At 44.8% G+C, this 19,005-nt stretch overlaps 1 protein-coding gene across 6 annotated transcripts in view; it reads right to left on the reverse strand.

Moving 5' to 3' along the window:
* APOH (apolipoprotein H) overlaps positions 1-19,005 on the reverse strand; it is a 91,859-nt gene that overhangs the window by 33,619 nt on the left and 39,235 nt on the right. For 5 of the 6 annotated variants that reach the window (XR_008621640.2, XR_008621639.2, XR_010110707.1 and 2 more), the window contains one exon: positions 7,450-10,788. The exons of the other annotated variant lie outside the window; for it this stretch is intronic. The gene's annotated coding sequence lies outside the window, so the exon portion shown is untranslated. Of the gene's footprint in view, positions 1-7,449; positions 10,789-19,005 lie in introns of those variants that run through there. 6 annotated transcript variants of the gene reach the window in all.

Raw genomic sequence — 19,005 nt, forward strand, 5'->3', positions numbered from 1 at the left:
AAACGAAGAAGAAAAAATTTCAAGAATAAGACAATAGGCTGGATGCAGCAGCTCACACCTGTAATCCCAGCACTTTGGGAGGCCGAGGCAGGCGGATCACCTGAGGTCAGGAGTTCAAGACCAGCCTGGCCAACATTATGAAATCCCATCTCTCCTAAAAATACAAAAAATTAACTGGGTGTAGTGGCGCATGCCTGTAATGCCAGCTACTTAGGAGGCCGAGGCATAAGAATCTCTTGAACCTGAAAGGTGGAGGTTGCAGTGAGCTAAGATCACACCACTGCACACTAGCCTGGACAACAGAGTGAGACTGTGTAAAAAAAAAACAAGACTATAGAATTATTTCCACAGTCCTATTCTGTTCAATATCTTCAACAAATTGGATAAAGAATAAAAACAAGAGCCAGGCGTCTTGGTTCATGCCTGTAATCCCAGGACTTTGGGAGGCCAAGGTGGGTGGATCACGAGGTCAGGAGTTCAAGACCAGCCTGGCCAAGACGGTGAAACCCTGTCTCTACTAAAACTACAAAAATTAGCTGGGCGTGGTGGTAGGCACCTGTAATCCCAGCTATTCGGGAGGCTGAGGCAGAGAATTGCTTGAACCTGGGAGGCAGAGGTTGCAGTGAGCCAAGATGGCACCATTGCACTCCAGCCTGGGTGACAGAGCAGGACTCCATCTCAAAAAAAAAAAAAAAAAAAAAAGTATAAGAACAAAACTACAAATTTTCAGATGTTACGCAACTGAGAGAACGCAGAGAGAGTTGATCTCAAAAACCTTACCACTTCAGCCGGAAACCACAGGATACATTTCACAAGATCACTGCAAATCTCAGCATGCAGGTGAAGTGGAGGAGGAAGCAGCATCAGCTTGAAGAAGTTCCAGATGTTTCCATCAACCACAAGTTTAGCCTGACCTGCTAGTGACACAGCTGAAGTGTAATTGAATTAGGCTGTGTTCAGACACAGAAAACTCCAGTCTTGAACACAATTACTGCTTTGCACTGTGTTGGTCAGACCAAAGTTTGGCAGTTCTTCAGGAACATACTGAAAAGCCAGACCTCTCTGAAGGACAATGAAAACTCTGAAAGTCATGTAACAGGATAATAAGTCAAAGTATCATGAAAGCCTACCCTGGAGAAGACTAAGAAAGTCTCCAAATATTTCAAAAACCATTATGTGGAAGGAGTTTTAAACTTGTTTTCAGTGGATTCTGAGCACAGACTTTGGGTTAATGGGTACCAGTTATAGAGAAGAAAGAAAGATTCAGTGTGTGAAAAAATGGATTTTTTTTCTTTTTCTTTTTTTTTTCGAGACAGGGTCTCACTTTGTCCTCCAGGCTGGAGTACAGTGGCACAATCTCAGTTCACTGCAGCCTCGACTTCTGGGGTTCAAACGATCCTCCTGCCTCAACCCCCACCCCAAGTAGTTGGGACTATAGGTGCTTGCCACCACGCCTGGCTAATTTTTGTATTTTTTTGTAAAGACGGATTTCACCATGTTGCCCAGGCTGATCTTGAACTTCTGAGCTCAAGTAATCTGCCTGTCTCGGCCTTCCAAAGTGCTGGGATTACAGGTGTGAGCCACGGCGCCTGCCCTAATGTTTAATAATTAAAGACTTTCAGCAATGAAGTGGGTTTCTTCAAAAAGTGATGTGCATCCTGTCAATCATAACATCAAGTTCTAGGCCCTGGAAGTTTAACTGAGTGATCATCCTAAAATAACAGATTGGGTCACTCTTCTGCTTAGATGCTCCATGGCTTCACATTAAAATTAGAACAAAGGCCAGGCATGGTGGCCCACGCCTGTAATCCCAACACTTTGGGAGGCCAAGGCAGGCAGATCACGAAGTCAGGAGATCGAGACCATCCTGGCTAACATGGTGAAACCCCGTATCTACTAAAAAAAATACAAAAAATTAGCTGTGCGTGGTGGTGAGCGCCTGTAGTCCCAGCTGCTCAGGAGGCTGAGGCAAGAGAATGGTGTGAACCTTGGAGGCGGAGCTTGCAGTGAGCCGAGATCACGCCACTGCACCCCAGCCTGGGCGACAGAGTGAGACTCTGTCTCCAAAAAAAAAAAAAAAAAAAAAATTAGAACAAAATGCAAACTCCCCATCCTGTTCTACTAGGCCCTGTGTGATCTGGCTCTGCTGACCTGTATCAGCAGCTTTCTCCCTTTTCCACTTTTCATCCAAGTATTCATTTACTCCAGGACTGTTCTTCAAGGTCAACCATGTGCTGGCACAGTTGTGAACACAGCAGGCAAAATCTCTACCCTGAAGTTGCTGACATCATAGTGGGAGAAGAAAGACAAAAATAAACAAATAATAAACAAATAGATGAAGGGTTAAGGTAAGTGCTATGTAGAAAAATGAGCAGGGCAGGCCAGGCGCGATGGCTCACACCTGTCATCCTAGCACTTTAGGAGGCTGAGGCTGAGGCTGATGGATCACTTGAGCTCAGGAGTTCAAGACTAGCCTGGGCAACATGGCAAAACCCCGTCTCTACAAAAAATACAAAAATTAGCTGGGTGTGGTGGCAGGTCACGGTTCTTCTGTCCAGCTCACTGCCCCTGGACCACTCCATGTAGAAGTCCTCAATAAACCCTATGTCTCGCTCACTGGCTCTGGGTCTCTTTTTCAGCCTCTCAGACATGGTGCCATCCTTATTACGGCCAATAAATGTCCCACACAACACATGCCTCTCAAGGGCTGACTCTGTCTTTACTGGCTGTATCCCCAGCACGTAGACCAGTGCCTGACACAGTCAGTGCTCCAGAAATAGCTATTAACTGACTGATAAGGGAAGCAAGGAGGGAAGTAACGTCGTTGCTCAGAGCCATTTCCCTGGCAACACTTGCCAACTGGAAGTTCACTTCCGCTAATAAAATTCTCTTTGGAAAATACAGATACAGCCTGGGCAACATGGCAAACCTCCATCTCCACGAAAAAACTGCAAAAGAAAAAAATTAGCCAGGCATGATGGCATGCACCTGTGGTCCCAACTAACCAGGAGGCTGAGGTGAGAGAATTGCATGATCCCAGTTCAAGGATGCAGTGAGCCGTGATAGTGCCACCATACTCCAGCCTGGGTGACAGAGCAAGACCCTACCTTAAAAAAAAAAAAAAGGCCAGGTGTAGCGGCTCATGCCTGTAATCCCAGCACTTTGGGATGCTGAGGCAGGTGGATCACAAGATCAAGAGTCCAAGACCAGCCTGGCCAAGATGGTAAAACCCCATCTCTACTAAAAATACAAAAATTAGCTGGGTGTAGTGGTGGACGCCAGTAATCCCAGCTACTCGGGAGGCTGAGGGAGGCTGAGGCAGGAGAATCAGCTTGAAACCGGGAGGCAGAGGTTGCAGTGAGCAGAGATCATGCCACTGCACTCCAGCCTGGGCAAAAGAGTAAGACTCCGTCTCAAAAAAAAAAAAAAGAAAGAAAGAAAAAAAGAAAATACAAATATAAATATGTCCTGGAAAAGTTAAGCCTCATTCATATTGTAATATGAATGAACTAATTTAATCAGATGACATACATATAGCAGATATAGTAGCATTCAAAAGGTAAGCATTTTGGTTGAAACAGAAGGGATTTTTTTTTTTTTTTTTTTTTTTTTTTTTTTTTTTTTGCAGAATCTTGCTCTGTCGCCCAGGCTGGAGGGCAGTGGCGCGATCTCTGCTCACTGCAACCTCCAATTCCTGGTTCAAGTGATTCTCCTGCCTCAGCCTCTCGAGTAGCTGGGATTACAGGCACACGCCACCATGCCCAGCTAACTTTTGTATTTTTAGTAGAGATAGGGTTTCACCATGTTGGCCGGGATGGTCTCAATCTCCTGACTTTGTGATCTGCCTGCCTCCGCCTCCCAAAGTGCTGGGATTACAGGCGTGAGCCACCGTGCCTGGCCGGGATATCTTTTTATTTTTTTGAGATGGAGTCTTGCTCTTGTCGCCCAGGCTGAAGTGCAGTGGCGCAATCTCTGCTCACTGCAACCTCCAATTCCTGGTTCAAGCGATTCTCCTGCCTCAGCCTCCCGAGTAGCTGGAATTACAGGTCAACTGATCCGCCTGCCTCAGCCTCCCAAAGCGCTGGGATTACAAGCACAAGCCGCCGCACCTGGCCCAGGAGGAATACCTTGAAAGGAGTTCTAGGCCTCAGTGGAAGCTGGAACAAAAGAGTCAAAGTATGGAAGGAGAGCCAGTGTGGTGGCCCAAAGAGAGAGAGGGCAGAATTGGAAAAGATTTAGAAAAGGTGACTGATAGGTCTCAGGACACACCACCCCCAAATATGACTGCAGGAGACCAGAATATGCTACCCCAAAATATGTCTCTTTTATGTATGGGTTATTTCGAGCTGGTTATTTTGAGAAACTGCAGACACAGGAGTATTTCAGAAAAGTCGCCCTTTTGTAAGGAAATTTACATCTATAAAGAAAATCACTAGAAATTCCTAAAGGATGGAGAAGGCCTGGACTTAACTCTGCCTAACAAACCTGACCCTTGGCCAGGAGCAGTGGTGGCTCACGCCTGTACTCCCAGCACTTTGGGAGGCCAAGGCGGGTGGATCACCTGAGGTCAGGGGTTCAGGACCAGCCTGGCCAACATGGTGAAATCCTGTCTCTACTAAGAATACAAAAATTAGCCTGGTGCGGTGGCGCATCCTTGTAATCCCAGCTACTCGGAAAGCTGAGGCAAGAGAATCCCTTGAACCCAGGAGGCGGAGCTTGCAGTGAGCCAAGATCCCGCCATTGCACTCCAGCCTGGGCGACAGAGTGAGACTCCATCTCAAAAAAACAAAACAAAACAACAAAACTGACCCTTGCTTTTCAGTGCTTTTTCTGGCCATCTTGAAAGACTGTGGGGTCTTTCCCCACACCTTTCTTTCTTTGTTTAATAAAAAGGGCAGCATTTAAACCTGAAGATTAAACTTTTCCTTGGAGATCTACTCTGGAGGTTTATGCATTTCTCCATGGTTTTCTTCCATGCGTACATGAGGTATACAAGCTAATAAACTTTTGTTTGTTTTTCTCTTGTTAATCTGCTCAGGGAGTCCCAGTTAAGAACTATGGAGGGTAGAAAGAAAATTATTTTTCTTCCCCTACATAACCAAAGTTAATCTTGTCATCTTATCACATCTCTTGAGGCCCCAGCAGCAGCTGCTTGCAAAGCCTCAGTTAAAAGATAAGATTGCCACTGAGTAGTGTTTCTTAACCTTTTTCAAAGTCATTTTTCAAAATAAGCCAATGCAGTTTATTATTTACTGCTTGTCTTCAGCTAGTAGCAAGATAGAGCTTCATGTGGCTGTAAATGGGGGAAGAAATTACTATACCTCCTGACCCTCCTTTTCTTCCACACGTAGATGTTAGTCCCTGAGATGTATTTATCAAAATCAGCATGATAAATATAAAAATCTCAGCTAGGCATGGTGGCTCACGCCTGTAATCCTACCACTTTGGGAGGCCGAGGCAGGTGGCTCACTTGAGGCCAGGAGTTCGAGACCAGCCTGGCCAACATGACAAAACCCAGTCTCTACTAAAAAGTACAAAAAATTACCCAGGCATGGTGGCATATGCCTGTAATCCCAGCTACTTAGGAGGCTGAGGCATGAGAATCACTTGAACCCAGGAGGTGGAGGTGGTAGTGAGCTGAGATTGTGCCACTGCACTCCGGCCTGGGCAACAGAGTGAGATTGTCTCACAAAAAAAAAAAAAAAAATCTTATGCCCTCATTTCATGTTATTTGAACAAAAGACCATGGCTAACACTAGATCACAGCAATGGACATAAGAGAAAAATTTTTTGTCTTGAATTTTACGTATTTAACATTTGGGCCATATAGTAGTGTGAATTGTCTATTTCTATTTACATGACCTAAATCAGTCAATAGACTGTGATCTGCATCAGCCAACTGGAACTCAGCAAGTGTTGACCAATCAGAACTACATAAATTTGCATCCTTCATTTGCATAAGCAGACCAGAGTGGGAACCTGGGAGGGAACTTTCTCTATAAAAGATAACTTCTCTCTTTATTCTCTCAGAATGCACCTTTGTTTTGTACCAAAGACTGCATCTCCCTGGTTTACAAACTGTTTACTGGGATGAATTCTCTTTATTTTCTTTAAAAAATATATTTTTCAGTGAATTTGTTGGTAATAGTCATGACAATCTAGAACTACAGCAGGACACTAGTTTTTAAAAGTTATTTGAACTTTTTAACATGTGTTAGGCAATACTGATGAAACATCTCTATCTATAGAGATGTATTAAAGTTCTGGCCGGGTGTTGTGGCTCATACCTGTAATCTCAGCACTTTGGGAGTCTGAGTCAGGTGGATCACCTGAGGTCAGGAGTTCGAGACCAGTCTGGCCAACATGGTGAAACCCCACCTTTACTAAACCTACAAAAATTAGCTGGGCATGGTGGCAGGCACCTGTAACCTCAGATATGTGGGACGCTGAGGCAGGAGAATTGCTTGAACCCGGGAGGCGGAGGTTGCAATGAGCTGAGATCGTGCCATTGCACTCCAGCCTGGACAACAAGAGTGAAACTCTGTAAAAGACAAACACACACACACATGCACACACAATGTTGTACAATTTATTTAGTCTATAAAACCAAAATGAGGCTTCAAGTCAGCTTAGTTCATTGTCATCCAAGCATACATATTAGGGTTTGGTAATACAAGCACATGTTAAAAAGTATTTCTAGGCCGGGTGCGATGGCTCACGCCTGTAATCCCAGCACTTTGGGAGGCCGAGGCAGGTGGATCACCTGAAGTCACAGGTTCGAGACCAGCCTGGCCAACATAATGAAACCCCATCTCTACTAAGAATACAAAAAAATTAGCCGGGTGTGGTGGCAGGAGCCTGTAATCCCAGCTACTTGGGAGGCTGATGCAGAAGAATCACTTGAACCCAAGAGACGGAGATTGCAGTGAGTAGAGGTCATGCCACTGCACTCCAGACTGGGAAACAAGAGTGAGACTCTGTCTCAAAAAAGAAAAAAGAAAAGTATTTCTACAGTACAATATGTAAATAGTGAGAGATAAGTTACCTTCTCACTGGTGATCACCTTGGTTCTTGCCCTCAAAGTCAATCACGGTTGCCACTTTTTTTTTTTTTTTTTGAGACGGAGTCTCGCTCTGTCACCCAGGCTGGAGTGCAGTGGCACAATCTCGGCTCACTGCAAGCTCCGCCTCCTGGGTTCACGCCATTCTCCGGCCTCAGCCTCCCGAGTAGCTGTGACTACAGGCACCCGCCACCACGCCTGGCTAATTTTTTTGTATTTTTAGTAGAGAGGGGTTTCACCTTGTTAGCCAGGATGGTCTCGATCTCCTGACCTCATGATCCGCCCACCTCAGCCTCCCAAAGTGCTGGGATGACAGGTGTGAGCCACCACACCCGGCCAACCACTTTCTTGAGTATCCTTGGTAAACCAAAAAGTATCTGAGTCAAATCTCAACAAATTTAGAAAGTTTATTTTTGCCAAGGTTAAGGATGCAACTGACACAGCCTCAGAGGTCCTGATGACATGTGCCCAAGGTGGTCAGCAGGGGATGGGGTTGGGGGTGCAGCTTGCTTTTATACATTTTAGGGAGACACAATACATCAGTCAATACATGTAAGATTAACATTGGTTTGATCTGGAAGGGTGGGACAAGTTGAAGCAGTGGCAGATGAGGGGGTGCTTCCAGGTCATAGGTAGATTTAATTATACTGTGATTAAGATAAGGGATTGTGAAGCCGGGCATGATGGCTCGTGCCTGTAATCCCAACACCTTGGGAGGCCGAGGCAGGTGGATCACCTGAGATCAGGAGTTCAAGACCAACATGGCCAACATGGCAAAACCCTGTCTCTACTAAAAGATACAAAAATTAGCCAGGCATGGTGGTGGGCGCCTGTAATCCCAGCTACTTCAGAGGCTGAGGCAGCAGAATCGCTTGAACCCAGGAGGTGGAGGTTGCAGTAAGCCGAGATTGCGCCACTACACTCCAGCCTGGGTGACAGAGCAAGATTACGTCTCAAAAAGAAAAAAAAGATAAAGGGTTGTGGAGACCAAAGTTTTATCATGCAGATGAAGCCTCCAAGTAGCAGTAACAGGCTTCAGTGAGACTAGATTGTAAATGTTTCACATCAGACTTAAAGTCTGCATTGATGTTAATGCTGGAGGGGTATAATGAGGCATATCTGACCCCCACTTCCCCATCATGGCCTGAACAAGTCTTTCAGGCTAAATTTTAGGTGTCCTGGCCAAGGAGGAAGTCCATTCCTATGGTTGTGGGGAGGCCTTCAAAATTTTATTTTTGATTAAACCTTCTAGAAATATCCTATGCATTATGAACATTTTTATACAAATTTCAGCATATTACACATGTTGTTACTTTTTTTCTCTCTCTTTCTTTGAGATAGTCTTACTCTGTTGCCGAGGCTGGAGTGCAGTGGCATGATCTTGACTCACTGAAACCTCTGCCTCCTGGGTTCAAGTGATTCTCCTGCATCAACCTCCAGGGTAGTTGAGACTACAGGCGCATGCCACCATGACTGGCTAATTTTTGTATTTCTGGTGGAGACGGGGTTTTGCCATGTTGGTGCCAGGCCGGTCTCGAACTCCTGACCTCAGATTATTCACCCCCCTTGGCCTCCCAAAGTGCTGGAACTACAGGTGTGAGCCACCACACCCTACCGATACACATTGTTCTTGATCATGTTTATTTCACTTAACAATGTTTTGGTGCCAGGTGTGGTGGCTCATGCCTGTAATCCCAGCACTTTGGGAGGCTGAGGCAGGCAGATCACCTGAAGTCAGGAGTTCGAGACCAGCCTAGCCAACATGGCGAAACTCTGTCTCTACCAAAAATACAAAAATTACCTGGGTGTGGTGGCGTGCATCTGTAGTCCCAGCTACTTGGGAGGCTGAGCCAGGAGAATCACTTGAACCAGGGTGGCGGAGGATGCAGTGAGCCAAGATCACACCAGTGCACTCCAGCCTGGGTGACAGAGTGAGACTCTATCTAAAACAAAAAAAAAAAAAAAAATATATATATATATACATATATATGTGTGTGTGTGTGTGTCTTGGTGATCATTTCATATCTGTAAATATAGATTTGACTTTTTTTTCAAACAACAACATGCTATACTATATCCATTGTAGGAATATGTCACAATTTATTTAACCGGTACCCCACTCATGGATGTTTAGCTTGTTTCCAATCTTCTGCTATTACCAACAGTACTGCTAGGAATATTTTTATATACATTTCTTTGTGCACATGTATAAATATATCCAAAAGATGAATTCATAAAAGTGAAATTGGTACTCCAAGGGTATGTATATTTTTCTTCTTAATATATATTCTCAAATTATCTCCTATTGGAATTTGGCAGAGATTCTGGAATTGCTTTTCATCGAGGTTGTAACACCCACCACCAACATAGGCAACACTGGCTATTTATCTCATAATGCCTCTGTGGATGTTTCCTTCAAAGAACACCAGATGGCAGAACAGACCCTAATATGTTTGCCTTGGGTAACAGGGAACTTCCGGACTTGAAGCCTCATTTTGGTTATGTAGACTGAACAAATAAAGTTGTAGAACCAGTTGTACATTAATAAATCTCTATAGATAGAAATGTATCCATTCCTCAGTAATATCATCAGTAATAGCAGATGGTAGCCTTTGCCTTTTTTCCTGTCTACCTGAAAAAAACACTAAAAAGATCCTCATCTTTCGCTCTGTAATTCTTCCCCATTACACAAACATTACCTTTTCTCCAGCTGAATAATATAGAGAACATGCGTTAGCAATAATAATTCATGGAGTTTCATTTATGTGTGAAAGTGACTTATTTAGTTCATGTTGTTACAACAAGGAAATGTATGAACATATGTATGTCACATAAGAATATTTCTTTAAGCAAATAGAAATGAATAATTAAAGTTGATGCCTTTACTATAAGGCTTTCATTTGGCAGAACACCAGCAAACCAATTTCACAGCAGGAAAACATTTTTTTTTCTTTCCTGGAGAGTATGTGATCTGAGCAGAACAAATTCAATTAGCGTTGTACCTGCTTTGCAACTTATGAGAATGCTTTTATGCCTCTGGGTAGCTGCTCTCAACCCACAGCCCACAGCCCACATATACCCAACAGAGAAAGTACTCATGAACTTGTATATGCTCTTCCGTAAAAGTCTTTTCAGTCTTCAGGATGTAGTACTTTTTAAATTAATCCTTCATTGCCCCAGAAGATAAACCGGTGGGAAGTTAATGAAATTGGCGTCCTAAGCTACCTGCTCAGGATCAAAATTTGCTACCTACTACAGAGTTTATTATTGCCCTTCTTGAGAAATGACAGATGTCTTATTTTAAAGGTTCTAAGATAAGATGTACATAATTTTAGGGGCAGTATCACCTAGTCGCTGTAGTTCCTTGGAACACTACAAGTCCTTAAGCTAAACAGGAAGAGACTCTGCCACAAAGAAGGCAACATTGAGATTAATGAAGATTTATTGGCTAGGCGCGGTGGCTCACGCCTGTAATCCCAGCATTTTTGGAGGCCAAGGTGTGTGGATCACTTGAGACCAGGAGTTTGAGACCAGCCTGGCCAACGTGACCTAATCCCGTCTCTACTAAAAACACACACAAAATTAGCCGGGCATGGTGGCAGGCACCTGTAATCCCAGCTACTCCGGAGACTGAGGCAGGAGGATTGCTTGAACCTGGGAGGCAGTGGTTGCAGTGAACCAAGATCATGCCACTTCACTCCAGCCTGAGTGACAAAGCAAGACTCCATCTAAAAAATAAAGAAAAAGAAAAAGAAAAGATTTATTAAGTACTAGATCTTTCCCAACTGCCATATCACATTACAACATTTTATCAGGCAAAAGTTATCATGCTCCTGTTTCCGATTAGGAAACTGTGGCTCAGAAAAGTTAAATAACTTGCCCAAATTAACACAACTGCCAAGGGGCCAAGCAGGAATTTGGATGCAAGTATATCTACCTCCTAGACTGATGGTTCTCGATGTATGGCCCCCAGACCAGCAGCATCACCATCACTAGTATAACCTGGAAATTTTTTATGAAACATTTTTCAGGACCCAACCTGCTCCTCCTAAAGTAGATATTCTGGGGTTGTGGCCCAGCAATCTACATCTATCTATCTATCTATCTATCTATCTATCTATCTATCTATCTGTATCTTTTTTGAGATGGAGTCTTGCTCTGTCACCAGGCTGGAGTGCAGTGACTCGATCTCGGCTCACTGCAACCTCTGCCTGCTGGGTTCAAGAGATTCTCCTGCCTCAGCCTCCCAAGTAGCTGGGACTACAGGCATGCGCCACCATGCCCAGCTAATTTTTGTATTTTTAGTAGCGATGGGGTTTCACCATGTTGGCCAGGATGGTCTCGATCTCTTGACCTCGTGATCCGCCAGCCTCGGCCTCCCAAAGTGCTGGGATTACAGGTATGAGCCACCACACCCAGCTCAGCAATCTATATTTTAACAAGTCCTCTAGGAGATTCTGATGCAAGTTCAAGTTTGAGAACTATTGTCCTAGACACATTCTGCCACAGTATCCTGATACATGGGAGGGATGCATGAGAGAGGAAACTAGTGTTCCTCGAGTCACCATCATGAGCCAAACACTGTCATGAGTGTTTTACATCCTATTCCCTTTAATCCTCACAATAGCCATGCAAGTTAGGTGTTCTGTTTTGTTTTGTTTTGTTTATTATTTATTTATTTATCTAGAGACACAGTCTCACTCTGTCACCCAGGCTGGAGTGTAGTGGTGTGATCTTGGCTCACCGCAACTTCTGCCTCCCGGGTTCAAGCGATTGTTGTGTCTCAGCCTCCCCAGTAGCTGGGATTACAGGTGTGCACCACCACGTCTGTCATGTTTGTATTTTTAGTAGAGATGGGGGTTTCGCCTAGTTGGCCAGGCTGGTCTCGAACTCCTGGCCTCAGGTGATCCACCTACCTCGGCCAAAAGGTGCTAGGATTATAGGCATGACCTACTGTGCCCAGCCTTGTTTTTTAAATTTTACATTAAGGAAACTGAAGGTACACCGAGGAAACTGAGGATGATAAGGTCATTTGTTGAAGCTCCCAATACCAATAAGAGGCACTTTACACTTGGGCCTATCTGATTCCACAGTAATCTTCATGCCAAATCCACTGGTAAGTTCTATCCTTCTATCCTAACAGTCATATTGGTTGGCTAAGCATTTGTCTTAAGGGTATTCTTCACACACAATTGTAATTAGCCTGATTGTGCAGTTTCCCAGCCAGAATCTAGATGAATGATTATAAATGAGAGGGATGCTGCTAGAAATACATTAAAGAGAGACAAAAGTGACAACATGCCAGGCGAATAGTCTAGAAGGAGATAGTAAAAACTACACAAAAAAATGCATAACTTTAAAAAAACTTAAGACTGTATCACTTTGTAATTAAAAAAGCAATAAAGATTAGTTATAAAAGTTGAGGGTCTGAGGCTGTTTTGTGTATGGGTCTACACTTCAACAATTCCTGAGCTTGTAACTAGAATAAAGAATATCGTAATGATGATTACAAAATCCATTGAAAATAGATTGAATTTTCCATATTAAAGTGTGTGAAGTGCATTTCAAAAAGATCTGCATGAGAAATGGTTAAAATGAGAAATGTGTTGACTCGAGACACAAGCTATAGGTTACCTGTGCAACTGATCCATCTGGAATATTACATTCATCAGGGCTGCTATTGCCTGAAACCAATTTGGACTCGGACTGCTGAACCTTCCTGATATGGCTGAATGTTTGTGTGCCTCCAAAATGCATGTCAAGGCCTGGTGAGGTGGCTCATGCTTGTAATCCCAGCACTTTGGGAGGCTGAGGCGGGCGGATCACCTGAGGTCAGGTGTCTGAGACCAGACTGGCCAACATGGTGAAACCCCGTCTCTACTAAAAATACAAAAATTAGTCGGTCATGGTGGCGGGTACCAATAATCCCAGCTGCTCAGGAGGCTGAGGCAGGAGAAGTACTTGAACCCCGGAGGTGGAGGTTGCAGTGAGCCAAGACTGCGCCACTGCGTTCCAGCCTGGGTGACAGACCAAGGCTCTGTCTCAAAAAAAAAAAAAAAAAAAAAGGCATAGGTCAGGCGCAGTTGTTCACGCCTGTAATCCCAGCACTTTAGGAGGCTGAGGCAGGTGGATCACCTGAGGTCAGGAGTTCTAGACCAGCCTGGCCAACATGGTGAAACCCCATCTCTACTAAAAATACAAAAAAATTAGCTGGCAGTTGCCTGTAATCCCAGCTACTCGGGTGGCTGAAGCAGGAGAATCACTTGAACCTGGGAGGTAGAAGTTGCAGAGAGCAGAGATCACGCCTCTGCACTCAAGCCTGGGTGACAGAGTGAGGATCTGTCTCAAAAAAAAAAAAAAAAGGCATGTCAAAACTTAATCCCCAATTCAACAGTATTAAGAGGCAGGACCTTTATGAAGTGATGAATGCCCTTATAAAAGGGTTTGAGGAAGAAAGTTCAGCCAGTATTAGCCTTTCTGCCATGAAAGGATGTAGTAAGAATTCATGCCTTCTGCCACGTGAGGATTCAGTGACAAGACTCCATCTTGGAATCAGAGACCAGCCGTCACCAGACACTGAATCTGCAGGTGCCTTGATCTTGAACTTCCCAGCCTCCAGAACTGTGAGAAATGAATTCCTGCTGTTTATAAATGAACCTATTCAAGGTATTTGTGTTATAGCAGCAGGAACAGACCAAGACACTTCTTTTTGTCCCATCTTTATTGTGTGTGTGTGTTTTTTTGTTTTGTTTTGTGATGGAGTTTTGCTGTGTCGCCCAGGCTGGAGTGCAGTGGCAGTGATCTCGGCTCACTGCAACCTCCACCTCCCAGGTTCAAGAGATTCTCCTGCCTCAGCCTCCTGAGTAGCTAGAACTACAGGCGTGTGCCACCACACCTAGCCACTTTTTGTATTTTTAGTAGAGATGGGATTTTTGCCATGCTGGCCGGGCTGGTCTCGAACTCCTGACCTCAGGTGGTCTGCCCTCCTCAGCTTCCCAAAGTGCTGGGATTACAGGCATGAGCCACTGCACCTGGCCTCTCTTTTTTATTGGTAAAAGGACCTCGTTTCATGCAGCCCTAGAGCTTGCTCTCCTAAACTCAAAGGTGGGAAACAGAGACTGAGGTCCTGACTTGGATCCAATTACATGGAAAAGGTCTGAAGCTCAGGTTTAACTGAAGACTCCTGAAATAAAAGATAAGAATCCTGGAGGAGCTGACCCATCTTTCATCCTTCTGATACAATAAAAAAAGGCCCCATGAGACTGCTGTAGAAGAGACTTCAAATGCCTTCTAAGCCATTGTGGCTACTGTGGGATTGGTCACATATTAGAGAAGATTTTTTTTGTTTGTTTGCAACATTTCTAACCAGGATTTTTTTTTCTCACTGAGTTATACCAGGCTTTGATAGTTAGTTACAAATAAAAAATGAGTTAGCCTACTATTAGAGTCTTGAATGTCTGGGAGAAATAAGACTAAGACTAAGAGTTGTACAGACAATTCTCTTGAATTGGCAAAAAAAAAAAAAAAAAAAAAAAATCAGGCCAGTAGCCTTTCATGAGGGTTCTGCCCTACCAGCATCCTTTAGCACAAGATGTACCTGCTCCACCAATGGCAAGCCATAGCTGCTAACAAGATCACGGTAATTCAGAGCTCCTGCTGCTTCTTGCCTGGGTAGTCAATGAAGTCTCACCAGGGGAAGAAAAGAATGTTCCTCCCTGAATTGTTCATCAGGATGGACTCATTACTCGCTTCTTTCTGCTTGGACTGAAGCGACAGGATAGCAATTTAGGGATGGCTGATCTAAAGCACATCAAGGCACGGTCGCTGAGCAGGTGCGGTGGCACCAAATTCAAGGAAACCCCATAGGTAGTTCCCACCAGCAATGTGGGTTTCAGCCTTTATACCAGCACCATCTGAACAAGCCCCATAAAAAGTGCAGATTACAAAGCAGAAGCATTTTCCATGTGGGCTAACACATGGGGTGGCTGAACAAAAAAGCAGTAGAAGAGACAGCCATGCCCAGAGGCCAGCTCAGTTCTTGATCCGGAAGTTACTTTCTGCCTTTTTTCCTGTCTCTGTTTCTACTAGAAGCCCGCTTTCTTCAATCTGCTTTATTTTGTATTTTAGAGAGAGTGTCTCACTGTGTCACCCAGGCTGGAGTATAATGGCACAGCCATAGCTCACTGCAACCTTAAACTCCTGGGCTCATGCCAATCCTCCCATCTCAACCTCTGGAGTGGCTGGGACTACAGGTATGCACCATCACACCTGGCTAAATTTGTTTTTTTTTAAGAGATGGGGTGTTCCTATATTGCCCAGGCTGGACTTGAATTCTTGGCCTTGAGTGATACTGCCTCCTTGGCTTCCCAAAGTGCTGAGATTACAGGTGTGAGCCACTTCACCAGGCCCAATCTGCTCTTTTTTTTTTTTGAGATGGAGTCTCACTCTGTCTCCCAGGCTGGAGTGCAGTGGCACAATCTTGGCTCACTGCAACCTCCACCTCCCAAGCTCAAGCGATTCTCTTGCCTCAGCCTCCAGAGTAGCTGTGATTACAGGCACCTACCACCACACCTGGCAAATTTTTGTACTTTTAGTAGAGATGGGGTTTCACCATGTTGGCCAGGCTGGTCTCAAACTCCTGACCTCAGGTGATCCACCCACCTTGGCCTCCCATAGTGCTGGGATTACAGCCATGAGCCACCGCACGAGGCCCAATCTGCTTATTAATCTTAGTGTACCGTTCCTACTATGTGCCAGGCATCGTGCTAAGTGCTTTCTATACCTTATCTTATGTGATTCTCACAATTCGCTAAGTCCTATTATTTCCCCCTTTCTCAGATTCAGAAACTGAGGCTCTCAGAGGTTAAGTATTTTGCCCAGGGTCATGCAGTTGTTATGAGGTAGAGCTAGGATTTAGACTCAGGTATTCTGATTCCAGAGTCCCCTCACCCTTGCCATTAAAAGTGTGGTCTCTGGAACAGGGACATCAGCAGCAGAAGCAAGTATCATCCATCGCCTCAGAGCTGGTAAGAAATGCAGTCTCCAGGCTGGGCGCAGTGACTCACGCCTGTAATCTCAGCACTTTGGGAAGCCGAAGCAGGTGGATCACGAGGTCAGGAGATCGAGACCATCCTGGCTAACATGGTGAAACCCCATCTCTACTAAAAATACAAAAAATTAGCCAGGTGTGGTGGCGGGCACCTGTAGTCCCAGCTACTCCAGAGGCTGAGGTAGGAGACTCACTTGAACCTGGAAGGCAGAGGTTGCAGTGAGCCAAGATTGTGCCACTGCATTCCAGCCTGGGTGACAGAGTGAGACTCTGTCTCAAAAAAAAGAAAAGAAATGCAGTCTCCAGTCCCACCGCCATGCCCGACACTGAAGGAAAATCTGCATTTTCTTTTTCTTTTTTCTTTTTTTTTATTTTTTGAGACAGAGTCTTGCTGTGTTGCGCAGGCTGGAGTGCAATGGTGCCATCTCTGCTCACTGCAACCTCTGCCTCCCGAGTTCAATTGATTCTCTTGCCTCAGCCTCCTGAGTAGCTGTGATTACAGGCGTGTGCCATGACACCAGGCTATTTTTTGTATTTTTAGTAGACAGGGTTTCATTGTGTTGGCCAGGCTAGTCTCGAACTTCTGACCTCAAGCAATCCACCCGCCTCACCCTCCCAAAATGCTGGGATTACAGGCACGAGCCACCGCATCTGGCCAAAATCTACATTTTAACAAGATCCCCAGATGAGTCCTGTGTCATTAATCTGATCTAGTGCCATATGTCTGCTGCCCACTGCTGTGCCTCTCCTCTTCTCCTCCCAATCCACCTCCACACCTGGTAACTAAGTGCTGGGACAGGTAGGGACGAGGGAGTGCTGGGGGCAGGGATGGAGAAGGGGCAGGTGTTCACCTAGAGCTCAAGGCTGGTACACATGCTGGGTAGGACCCAGAGGGGTGCTGAGTGGGGCCCATTACTTCCACAGACACGGAAACAATTTTTATTACTACTTCCCAAGCCTGGCAATGTTTCATGATGCAAATGGGCTTGACTGCTCACCATTTAATATTTCTCTTCAGTACTTGAATCATTACCAAGACACAGCCACCTACCACTGACCTCTGTTTCTCAGAGGATTTGGACAGTCATTAGAGCCCATTTTAGTGCAGACCTTGTCCTTTTGATAAATGAGTTGAAACTTAAACTCCTTGGCTGAGAATGATTATCCAGCCCTCGAATGGAATAGATCTGGTGTTGGGGTGGGGGTTGGCTAGCATCTCATCCACTGGCTACTTACCCTGGAGTACATCTCCAGGTCTCCAAGGGCTTTTCTGAAATATATCCCTGGGTCCTCTCCAATATCAATAAATTAGACTCTGCAGGGTTGCCCAGGAATATACATTTGTTGTTGTTGTTGTTTTGTTTTTCTTTTGTTTTTCTTGAGATGGAATCTCGCTCTGTCACCCAGGCTGGAGTGCAGTGGCGTGATCTCGGCTCACTGCAACCTCCGCCTATCGGGTTCAAGCGATTCTCCTGTCTCAGCCTCCTGAGTAGCTGGGACTACAGGCATGCGCTACCACGCCCAGCTAATTTTTGTATTTTTAGTAGAGATGGGGTTTCACCATGTTAGCCAGGATGGTCTCGATCTCTTGACCTCGTGATCCGCCTGCCTCAGCCTCCCAAAGTGTTGGGATTACAGGCATTAGACACTGAGCCCAGCCGAAAATACGTTTTAAATGTTTTCCAGTTGAAAACAGTTATTTTGTCTGGGCACGGTGGCTCATCCCTGTAATCCCAGGACTTTGGGAAGCCAAGGCGGGTGGATCACTTGAGGTCAGGAGTTCAAGACCAGTCTGGCCAACATGCTGAAACCCCGTCTCTACTAAAAATACAAAACAAAAACATTATCCAGGCATGGTGGCACACACCTGTAATCCCAGCTACTAGGGAGGCTGAGGCAAGAGAATCGCTTGAACCCAGGAGGCAGAGGTTGCAGTGAGCCGAGATCATTCCACTGCACTCCAGCCTGGGTGATGGAGTGAGGCTCTGTCTCAAAAAAAAAAAAAAGAAAGAAAGAAAATAAAAAGGAAGGAAGGAAAGGAAAGAAAGAAGGAAGGAAGGAAAGAAGGAAGGAAGGAAGAAAAAGAAAGAAAGAAAGAGAAAGAAAAGAAAGAAAGAAAGAAAGAAAAAAGAAAGAAAAGAAAATAGTTATTTCTATTACATCACCTCCCCTCTCCCACCAAAAATCCTGGGGACTAGAATAAATCAGCCTTGGCACCTGGTTATCTGAACGATGCTTGGTCACGTCCAGAGGCAGGTAACACTCCCTAATGAGACAGCCCTGTTTCATTTTGAGTCAGCTCCAAATATGAGAAGTTTTTCTCCAGTCTCTGAGGTTGGACTTTGCCTCTCTGAAACCTCCACTGAACATCTCATTTCTAACTCTTTGACCAAACAAAATATGCTTAATTTCTCTTTTACCTCCCAGCCATTCCAATATTTGGAGGCAAATGGGAAGTGGAAGGAGCAAGGATTTAGAAATCTATTAGAAATGGGCTCAAATTGCTGCTCTGTCTGATACATGTTATAGCATGGATGAACTCTGAAGGCATGCTAAATAAAGTAAGACAGACACAAGAGGAAAATATTGTGTCTAAGTCCTCTTACATGAGGTACCTTGAGTAGTCAAATTCATAAAGACAGAAAAAAGAGCAGTGGTTACTATTGGAGGGATGGGAGAATGGGGAGTTAGTGTTTAATGGATACAGAGTTTATGTTCAAGATGATGAAAAGTTTCTAGAATTGGATAGCGGTGATGAATGTTGATATGGTTTGGCTGTGTCCCCACCCAAATCTCCTCTTGAATTGTTGTTCCCATAATCCCCACGTGTCATGGGAGGTAACCAGGGGGAGGTAATTTAATCATTTTGGGGTCGTTACCCTCATGCTGTTCTCAT

Source organism: Pan paniscus, chromosome 19, assembly GCF_029289425.2.
Source record: "Pan paniscus chromosome 19, NHGRI_mPanPan1-v2.0_pri, whole genome shotgun sequence".
Lineage (NCBI taxonomy): Eukaryota > Metazoa > Chordata > Mammalia > Primates > Hominidae > Pan > Pan paniscus.